Below are 9,664 nucleotides of genomic sequence, written 5' to 3'. Positions count from 1 at the left end.
TAAAAAAAAAAAAAAGAAAACAAAAATCCTCACAACTGGACCAATGAGCAACATCATGATAAATGGAGAAAAGACTGAAGTTGTCAAGGATTTAATTTTACTTGGATCCACAATCAACAGCCATGGAAGCAGCAATCAAGAAATCAAAAGACTCATTGCATTGGGTAAATCTGCTGCAAAGGACGTCTTCTAAGTGTTGAAGGGCAAAGATGTCACCTTGAAGACTAAGGTGTGTCTGACGACCCAAGCCATGGTATTTTCAATCACATCATATGCATGTGAAAGCTGGACAATGAATAAGGAAGACCGAAGAGGAGTTGACGCCTTTGAACTGTGGTGTTGCAAAGAATATTGAATATACCGTGGACTGCCAAAAGAACGAACAAATCTGTCTTGGAAGAAGAGCGGCCAGAATACTCCTTAGAGGCAAGGATGGCGAGACTGCGTCTTACATGCTTTGGACATGTTGTCAGGAGGGATCAGTCCCTGGAGAAGGACATCATGCTTGGCAGAGTACAGGGTCAGTGGAAAAGAGCAAGACCCTCAACGAGGTGGATTGACAGAGTGGCTGCAGCAATGAGCTCAAGCATAACAACGATTGTAAGGATGGCGCAGGACCAGGCAGTGTTTCGTTCTGTTGTGCGTAGGGTCGCTATGAGTCAGAGCTGACTCAACGGCACGTAACAACAACAATGAATCTTCTAAAAACACTGAATTGTACAATTTATTTTATTTTCATTTTTTAACAATAAAGTATTTTTTATTTAGGGAATCTACAATGTTTTTAGACATAATTCTTTTTTAAAAACTTTTTTTCTTTTTATGTTTTTATTGTGCTTTAAGAGAAAGTTTACAAGTCAGTCTCTCATACAAAACCTTATATACACTTTGGTGTATACTCCTAGTTGCTCTTCCCCTAATGAGACAGCACACTCCTTCTCTCCACCCTGTGTTTCCGTGTCCATTCAGCCAGCTTTTGTCCCCTTCAGCCTTCACATCTCTGCTCCAGACAGGAGCTGCACCCATAGTCTCATGTGTCTACTTAGCCCACTCCTTACCAGTATCATTTTCTGTCCAATCCTTGTCTGAAGAGTTGGCTTTGGGAGTGGTTCCTGTCTTGGGCTAACAGAAAGTCTGGGGACCATGATCTCTGGGGTCCCCTAAGTCTGGTCTTTTTATGACAATTTGGGGTCTGCATCCCACTGCTCTCCTGTTCCTTCAGGGATTCTCTGTGTGTTCCCTGTTATGGCAGCCATCGGTTGTAGCTGGGCAACATTCAGTTCTTCTGGTCTCAGGCTGATGCAGTCTCTGATTTATGTGGCCCATCCTGACTTTTGGGCTCGTAATTACGTTTTGTCTTTGGTGTTTTCATTCTCCTTTGCTCCACGTGGGTTGAGACCAATTGTTGCATCTTAGATGGCCTCTTGCTAGTGTTTAAGACCCCAGACCCCACTCTTGAAAATGGGATGCAGAATGTTTTCTTAATAGTTTTTATTATGCCAATTGACCTAGATGTCCCCTGAAACCATGGTCCCCAAACTCCTGCGTCTGCTATGCTGGCCTTTGAAGTGTTCGGGTTATTCAGGGAACTTCTTTGCTTTTGGTTTAGTCCAGTTGGGCTGACCTTTCCTGTATTTGTGTTGTCGTTCCCTTCACCTAAATTAGTTTTGTCTCCTATCTAATTAGTGAATCCCCCCTCTCTCTCCCTATCTATTCTCTCACTCTTGTAACCATCAAAGAATATTTTCTTCTCTGTTTAAACTATTTCCTGAGTTCTTATAATTGTGGTCTCATATAATATTTGTCCTTTTGCAACTAATTTCACTCAGCATAATGCCTTCCAGATTCCTCCATGTTATGAAATATTTCACAGATTCATCATTGTTCTCTATCAATGTGTAGTATTCCATTGTGTGAATATACCATAATTTGCTTATCCATTCATTCATTGATGGGCACCTTGGTTGCTTCCATTTTTTGCTATTGTAAAATGTGCTGCAATGAACATGGGTGTGCATATATCTGTTCGTGTGACGGCTCTTACTTCTCTAGGATATATTCCGAGGAATGGGATTGCTGGATAGTATGGTAGTTCTGTTTCTAGCTTTTTAAGGAAGCACCAAATCGATTTCCAAAGTGGTTGTACCATTTTACATTCCTGCCTGCAGTGTACAAGTGTTCCTGTCTCTCTATAACCTCTCCAACATTTATTATTTTGTGTTTTTTGGATTAATGCCAGCCTTGTTGCAGTGAGATGGAATCTCATTGTAGTTTTGATTTGCACTTCTCTAATGGCCAATGATCGTGAGCATTTCCTCATGTATCTGTTAGTTACCGGAATGTCTTCTTTAGTGAAGTGCCTGTTCATATCCTTTGCCCATTTTTTAATTGGGTTATTTGTCTTTTTGTAGTTGAATTTTGGCAGTGTTCTGTATATTTTAGGGATCAGGCACTGATCGGAAATGTCATACCTAAAAACTTTTTCCCAGTCTGTAGGCAATCTTTTTACTCTTTTGGTAAAGTCTTTGGATGAGCATAGGTGTTTGATAGGAGCTCCCAGTTATCTAATTTCTCTTTTGCTCTTTGTGCAGTTCTAGAAATGTTTTATATACTGTTTATGCCATATATTAAGGCTCCTAACGTTGTTCCTATTTTCTCTTCCATGAATTTTATCATTTTAGATTTTACATTTAGGTCTTTGATCCATTTTGTGTGTGAGGTATGGGTCTTGTTTCTTTTTTTGCAGATGGATATCCAGTTATGACCACACCATTTGTTAAAGAGACTGTCTTTTCCCCATTTAACTGCCTGGGGGCCTTTGTCAAATATCAGCTGCTCATATGTGGATGGATTTATGTCTGGATCTCAATTCTGTTCCATTGGTCTATGTATCTGTTGTACCAGTACCAGGCTGTTTTGACTACTGTGGTGGTATAATATGTTCTAAAATCAGGTAGAGTGAGGCCTTCCACTTTGTTCTTCTTTTTCAGTAATGCTTTACTTATCTGGGGCCTCTTTCCCTTCCATATGAAGTTGGTGATTTGTTTCTCCAACTCATTAAAAAATGTCACTGGTATTTGGATTGGGATTGCATTCTATGTATAGATCGCTTTGGGCAGAATAGACATTTTTACAATGTTGAGTCTTCCTATCCATGAGCAAGGTGTATTTTTCCACTTATGTAGGTCTCTTTTGGTTTCTTGCAGTTTTCATTGTGTAGGTCTTTTATGTTTCTGGTTAGATTTTTTCCTAAGTATCTTTGGGGCTATTATAAATGGTATTGATTTGATGATTTCCTCTTCATTGACCTTTTTGTTGATGTAGAGGAATCCAACTGATTTATTTATGTTTACCTTGTATCCTGATACTCTGCTGAACTCTTCTATTAGTTTCAGTAGTTTTCTTAAGGATTCTTTAGGTTTTTCTGTGTAAAGATCATGTCATCTGCAAACAGAGATACTTTTACTTCTTTTTTGCCAATTTGGATGCCCTTTTTTTCTTTATCTAGCCTAAATGCTCTGGCTAGGACTTCCAGCACAATGTTGAATAGGAGTGGTGATAAAGGGCATCCTTGTCCAGTTCCTGTTCTCATTGGGAATGGTTTCAGCCTTTCTCTGTTTAGGATGATGTTGGCTGTTGGCTTTGTATAAATGCCCTTTATAATGTTTAGGAATTTCCCTTCTATTTCTATTTTGCTGAGAGTTTTTATCATGAATCGGTGTTGGACTTTGTCAAGTGCCTTTTCTGCATCAATTGATAAGATCATGTGGTTCTTCTCTTTTATTTATGTGGTGGATTACATTGGTTGTTTTTCTAATGTTGAACCATCCCCTACATACCTGGTATGAATCCCATGTGGTCATGGTGAATTATTTTCTTGATATGTTGTTGAATTCTATTGGCTAGAATTTTGTTGAGGATTTTTGCATCTAAGTTCATAAGGGATATTGATCTGTAATTTTCTTTTTTCTTGGAGTCTTTACTTGGTTTTGGTATCAGTGTTATGCTGGCTTCATAGAATGTGTTTGGGAGTATTCTGTCATTTTCTATGCTCTGAAATACCTTTAGTAGTAGTGGTGTTAATTTTTCTCTGAAAGTTTGGTGGAATTCTCCAGTGAAGCCATCAGGGCCAGGGCTTTTCTTCTTTGGGAATTTTTTGATTGTTTTTTCAATCTCTTCTTTTGTTATAGTTTTTTTTAGTTGTTCTGTCTCTGTGTTAGTTTAGGTAGGTAGAGTGTTTCTAGAAATTTTTCCTTTTCCTCTAGGTTTTCAAATTTTTTAGAGTAGAACTTTTCATTGTACTCTGTTATGATTCTTTTAATTTCAATTGGGTCTGTTGTGATATCACCCATCTCATTTCTTATTTGGGTTATTTGCTTTGTCTCCTGTTTTTCTTTTTTCAGTCTGGCCAGTGGTTTATTGATTTTGTTAATCTTTTCAAAGAACCAGCTTTTGGTCTTGTTAACTCTTTCAATTTTTTTTTTCTGTTTTCTATTTCCTTTAATTATGCTCTAATTCTTATTATTTGCTTTCTTCTTGAGCCTGAGGGTTTCTTTTGTTGCTCTGTTTCCATTTGTTCAAGTTGTGGGGATAATTATTTGATTTTGGCCCTTTCTTCTTTGTGTATGTGTGCATTTATTGATATAAATCAACCTCTGAGTACTGTTTTCACTGTTTCCCAAAGGTTCTGATAAAAAAAAAACAAAAAAGTTCTGACAGGAAGTGTTTATATTCTCATTGGATTTGATGAATTTCTTTATTCCATCCTTAATTCGTTCTATAATCCAATTGTTTTTGAGAAAAGTGTTGTTCATTTTCCATATGTTTGATTTCTTTTCCCTGATATTTCTGTTATTGACTTCTAGTTTTATGGCTTTATGGTTAGAAAAGTTGCTTTGTAATATTTCGATGATTTTGATTCTGTTAAGGCTTGCTTTATGGCCTAATATGTGGTCTATTCTAGAGGATGTTCCATGTGCATTGGAAAAGAAAGTATACTTGGATGCTCTTGGGGTAGGGCGTTTTGTATGTGTCTATAAAAAATTTTTTTTTTTTCCATAAGGTCAAGTTAGTTAATTGTGGCATTTAGCTCTTCTGTGTCTTTATTGAGCTTTCTGGATGTTCCATCCCTCACTGAAAGTGGTGTGTTGAAGTCTCCTACTATTATTGTGGAGCTTTTTAACTTTTCAGTGCTGTTAGAGTTTGTTTTATGTATCTTGCAGCCCTGTCATTGGGTGCATACATTTTTAATATGGTTATATCCTCCTGGTATATTGTATCTTTAATCATTAGATAATGTCCTTCCTTATTCTTTGTGGTAGATTTAAGTTTGAAGTCTGTTTTGTCAGAAATTAGTATAGCCACTCCTACTGTTTTTTGATTGTTGTTTGCCTGATATATTTTTTTCCATCTTTTGAATTTTCGTGTTTTGTGTCTTAAAATCTGAGGTTTGTCTCTTCTAGGCAGCATATAGCTGGATCGAGTTTTTTTTTTTAAATCCATTCTGCAACTCTGTCTTTTTATTGGTGCATTTAGGCCATTTACATTCAGAGTGATTATAGATAGGTATGTGTTTAGTGCTGTCATTTTGATGCCTTTTTTTGTGTGCTGTTGACAGTTTCATTTTTCCACTTGTTTGTGCTGAGAAGTTTTTCTTCATAAATTGTGTGTTCCTCATTTTCATTGTAGTTGAATTTGTTTTTGCTGAGTCTTTATGTTTATCTTGTTTATTTCGAAGTGTAGGATTGTTAGACTTCTTTGTGGTTACCTTAATATTTACCCCTATTTTTCTAAGTTTAAACCTAGCTTGTATCTCCTTATATTGCCTTGATTTTATCTCCATATGGAAGATCTATGCCTACTTTATTTAGTCCCTCTTTATCGATTTAATGTCATCTTTTACATAATGATATCACTGATTCCCTGTTTTGAGTGTTTTTTTTTTTATCTTGATTTATTTTTGTGATTTCCCTAAGTTGATATCTGGTTGCCCTGTTCTGTGTTCTAGTATTGGGTTTGTATATGAGATTATTGATTTTCTAACTAGAGAATTCCTTTTAGTGTTTCTTGTAGTTTTGGTTTGGTTTTTTGCATATTCCCTAAGCTGCTGTTTATCTGTAAATGTCTTAATTTTTTCTTCATATTTAGAAGACAATTTTGCTGGATATATGATTCTTGGTTGGCAATTTTTCTCCTTCAGTGCTTTATATATATCATCCCATTGCCTTCTTGCCTCCGTGGTTCCTGCCGAGCAGTCTGAACTTATTGATTCTCCTTTGTAGGTGACTTTTCGCTTATCCCAGGCTGCTCTTAAAATTTTCTCTTTATCTTTGGTTTTGGCAAGTTTGATGTTAATATGTCTTGATGACTTTCTTTTGGGATCTACCTTGTATGGGGTTCAATGAGCATCTTGGATAGATATCTTTTCATCTTTCACGATGTCCGGGAAGTTTTCTGTCAAAAAATCTTCAACAATTCTCCCTGTATTTTCTGTTATCCCTCCCTGTTCTGGTATTCCAATCACTCACAAGTTATTCTTCTTGATAGAGTCCCACATGATTCTTAGAGTTTCTTCATTTGTTAAAAAATTCTTTTATCTGATTTTTCTTCAAATATATTTTTGCCAAGTGTTTTATCTTCATTCTCACTAATTCTGCATTCCAGTTCTTCAATTCTGCTCTATTGACTTTCTATTGAGTTGTCTAATTCTGTAATTTTATTGTTAATCTTCCAAATTTCTGATTGCTGTCTCTCTATGGATTCTTGGAGTTTATTAAATTTTTCATTACGTTCTTGAATAATGTTTTTAATTTCTTCAACTGCTATATCTGTGTGTTCCTTGGCTTTTTCTGTGTGTTGCTTCATCTTGTTCCTGATGTCTTGAAGAATTCTGTATATTCACCTTTTGTATTTTACATCTGGTAATTCCAGGAATACATCTTCATCCAGGACAGTCCTTGATTCTCTGTTTTGGGAGTTTGTTGAAGCAATCATGGTCTGCTTCTTTATGTGATTTGATATCAACACTTGTCTATGAAAAGCCATCTATAAGTTAGTGTATTAGTTTATTTCATGCTTGCTCACTGTGTCCTAGTTTCTTGCTTTGTTTTGTTTTGACATACCCAAATAGGCTACTATAGTGAGCTGACTTGATTATCGGAGCCTTTGAAGCACTAATGTCCTGTTACCAGATGGCTAGAGCTGTTACCAGGTATATAAGCTTAGGAGACCATTCACTATTCTTGTATAGATCCAGCTTAGGTGTCCTGATAGTCGGTCACCTAGTGTGTGGTGTAGGCTCTCACCTACTATCTTAGAGGAGCAGTGGTGATGCGTGTATGCACTGGTTTCTGGTAGTGGCAGGGGGTCACACTCTGAGGGAGGCAGGGGGCTGAGAGCATTCCCCCAAGTGTCATTGAGGAAGGAATGTCTCTGTTCTCTAGAGCACTCTGGTGGGTGGGCTCTGCAGCTGTACATTGGGCACCCAATGCTTATACCTGTAAGGGCTGTTGGGCACCGCTATCCTTGGACCCCTTTCGGGGGTGGCTAGGTGGCGTGGATGGAGCCTCCAGTCCTCAGGCCCCTGCTGTGGTATGTGAAGGCTCTGTTTTATAGGCAGAGTGGTGTCAGACCTCCAAAACTGCCTCTCCACTGCACAGCTTAAACAGTTACAGTCAGACGTCAAACAGATTCACCCTTGCAGTATATTAGCTACCTGGATCCATGCCAGGGTGAAAGACAAAGTCTGTGGGTCACTTGTGCCTGGACTGGAGCCACTTCTGCTTCTGAGCTTCCAGGTTAGGGGAGTTGGCAGAGTATTTTCCCCCCGTTTGTTAATTTATTCCTTCTCCCACTCCAGAAGAAAGGCTCAGGGAATGCAGCAGGTCGTATCTCAGGCCCAGGGAAATCATCTGTTGATGAAGCCAGTTGGGGCAGAGGGAGGAGGGATCAGATAGATAGGAGAGAGTTCTTTCAAAAGAAGGAGCTATTAGATCCGTGCAGTAAATTAGACAAAATCACTTATCTTGTGCCTAGAGCACTGCTTTATCTCAGATTCCAGAGGCGTGTGTAGCCTGTGTGTGCTGGCTGGGTCCCCACTGAGATTGCCCCAGGGGATTAGGGCTGTATCCTGAGTTTGCCTTCTTTCACTGAAGCAGTCGCTTCCCAAATGCTGTGGCCAGCCCTTCTGTAGACATGCCACAGGGTCAGGGGTGCACCACTCTTCTTTCACTGAAGCTGCCGTGTCCCAGGAAACTACCATTAGCCCCGCCATAGTTGCACCAAGGAATCAGAGCTGAGGCAATGTGTGGGCTCAGCAACTCATTACTACTTCTGCACTGTCTCTCCCTCCCCTGTCACTCAGACTGATTCCTTAATTTTTCCTTTGATGCTCAGGGTTCTTAGCTTGTCATATATATAATCAATACACTTTTTTCAGGTCTTTGTTGTAAGAGGGATCAATGGAAGCCTCTGACTAGTTTGCCATCTTGGCCCTGCCCCCTAGACATCTGAATTGTACAATTTAAATTGAAGAATTGTATGGCATGTGACCCCACGTGTCTGCTAGTTTGTCATACTGTGGTGACTTGGGAGTTGCTGTGATGCTGGAAGGTATGCGACCGGTATTTCAAATAAGAGCAGAGTCACCCTTGAAATTGACAGAATACAAATTGAGATGTTTCAACAAGTGCATGCAGCACTGGAGTTGCTCATTAGTCTATGTTAAGAGATTTGGAAGACAGTTTCCTGGCCAACTGACTGGAAGAAATCCATATTTGGGACCATTCCAAAGAAAGGTGATCCAACAGAATGCAGAAATTATCAATGTCATCAATATCACACAAAAGTAAAATTTTGCTGAAGAGCATTTGAAAGCGGTTGCAGCAGTACATCCACAGGGAACTGCTAGAAGTTCAAGCTGGATTCAGAAGAGGATGTGGAATGAGGGGTGTCATTGCTGATGTCAGATGAATCTTGGCTGAAAGCAGAGAATACCAGAAAGATGTTTACCTGTTTTATTGACTATGCAAAAGCATTCAACTGCATGGATCATAACAAATTATGGATAACATTATGAAGAACGGGAATTCCAGAACACCTAATTGTGCTCATGAGGAACCTGTACACAGCCTGAGAGGCAGTACTTCGAACAGAACAAGGGATACTGTGTGGTTTAAAGGCAGGAAAGGTGTGCATCAGGGCTGTATCCTTTCGCCATAATTATTCAATCTGTATGCTGAGCAAATAATCCGAGAAGCTGGACTATATGAAGAACGCTGCATCAGGACTGGAGCAAGACTCGATTAACAACCCTTATTATGCAGGTAACACAACCTTGTTGCTAAAAGTGAAGAGGGCCTGAAGCACTTATGAAGATCAAAGACTACAGCCTTCAGTATGGATTGCACTTCAACGTAACTGGACTAATAAGCAACATGATAAATGGAGAAAATATTGAAGTTGTCAAGGATTTCACTTTACTTGGATCTACAATCAATGCCCATGGAAGCAGCAGTCAAGAAATCAAACGACACATTGCATTGGGCAAATCTGGTGCAGAAGACCTCTTTAAAGTGTTGAAAAGCAAGGATATGACTTTGAGGCCTAAGGCGCACCTAGCCCATGCCATGGTATTTTTCAATCACCTCATATGCATGCGAAAGCT

The sequence above is a fragment of the Elephas maximus genome, chromosome 22 (genome assembly GCF_024166365.1).
Source record: "Elephas maximus indicus isolate mEleMax1 chromosome 22, mEleMax1 primary haplotype, whole genome shotgun sequence".
Lineage (NCBI taxonomy): Eukaryota > Metazoa > Chordata > Mammalia > Proboscidea > Elephantidae > Elephas > Elephas maximus.
This window is presented reverse-complemented; position numbering follows the sequence as displayed.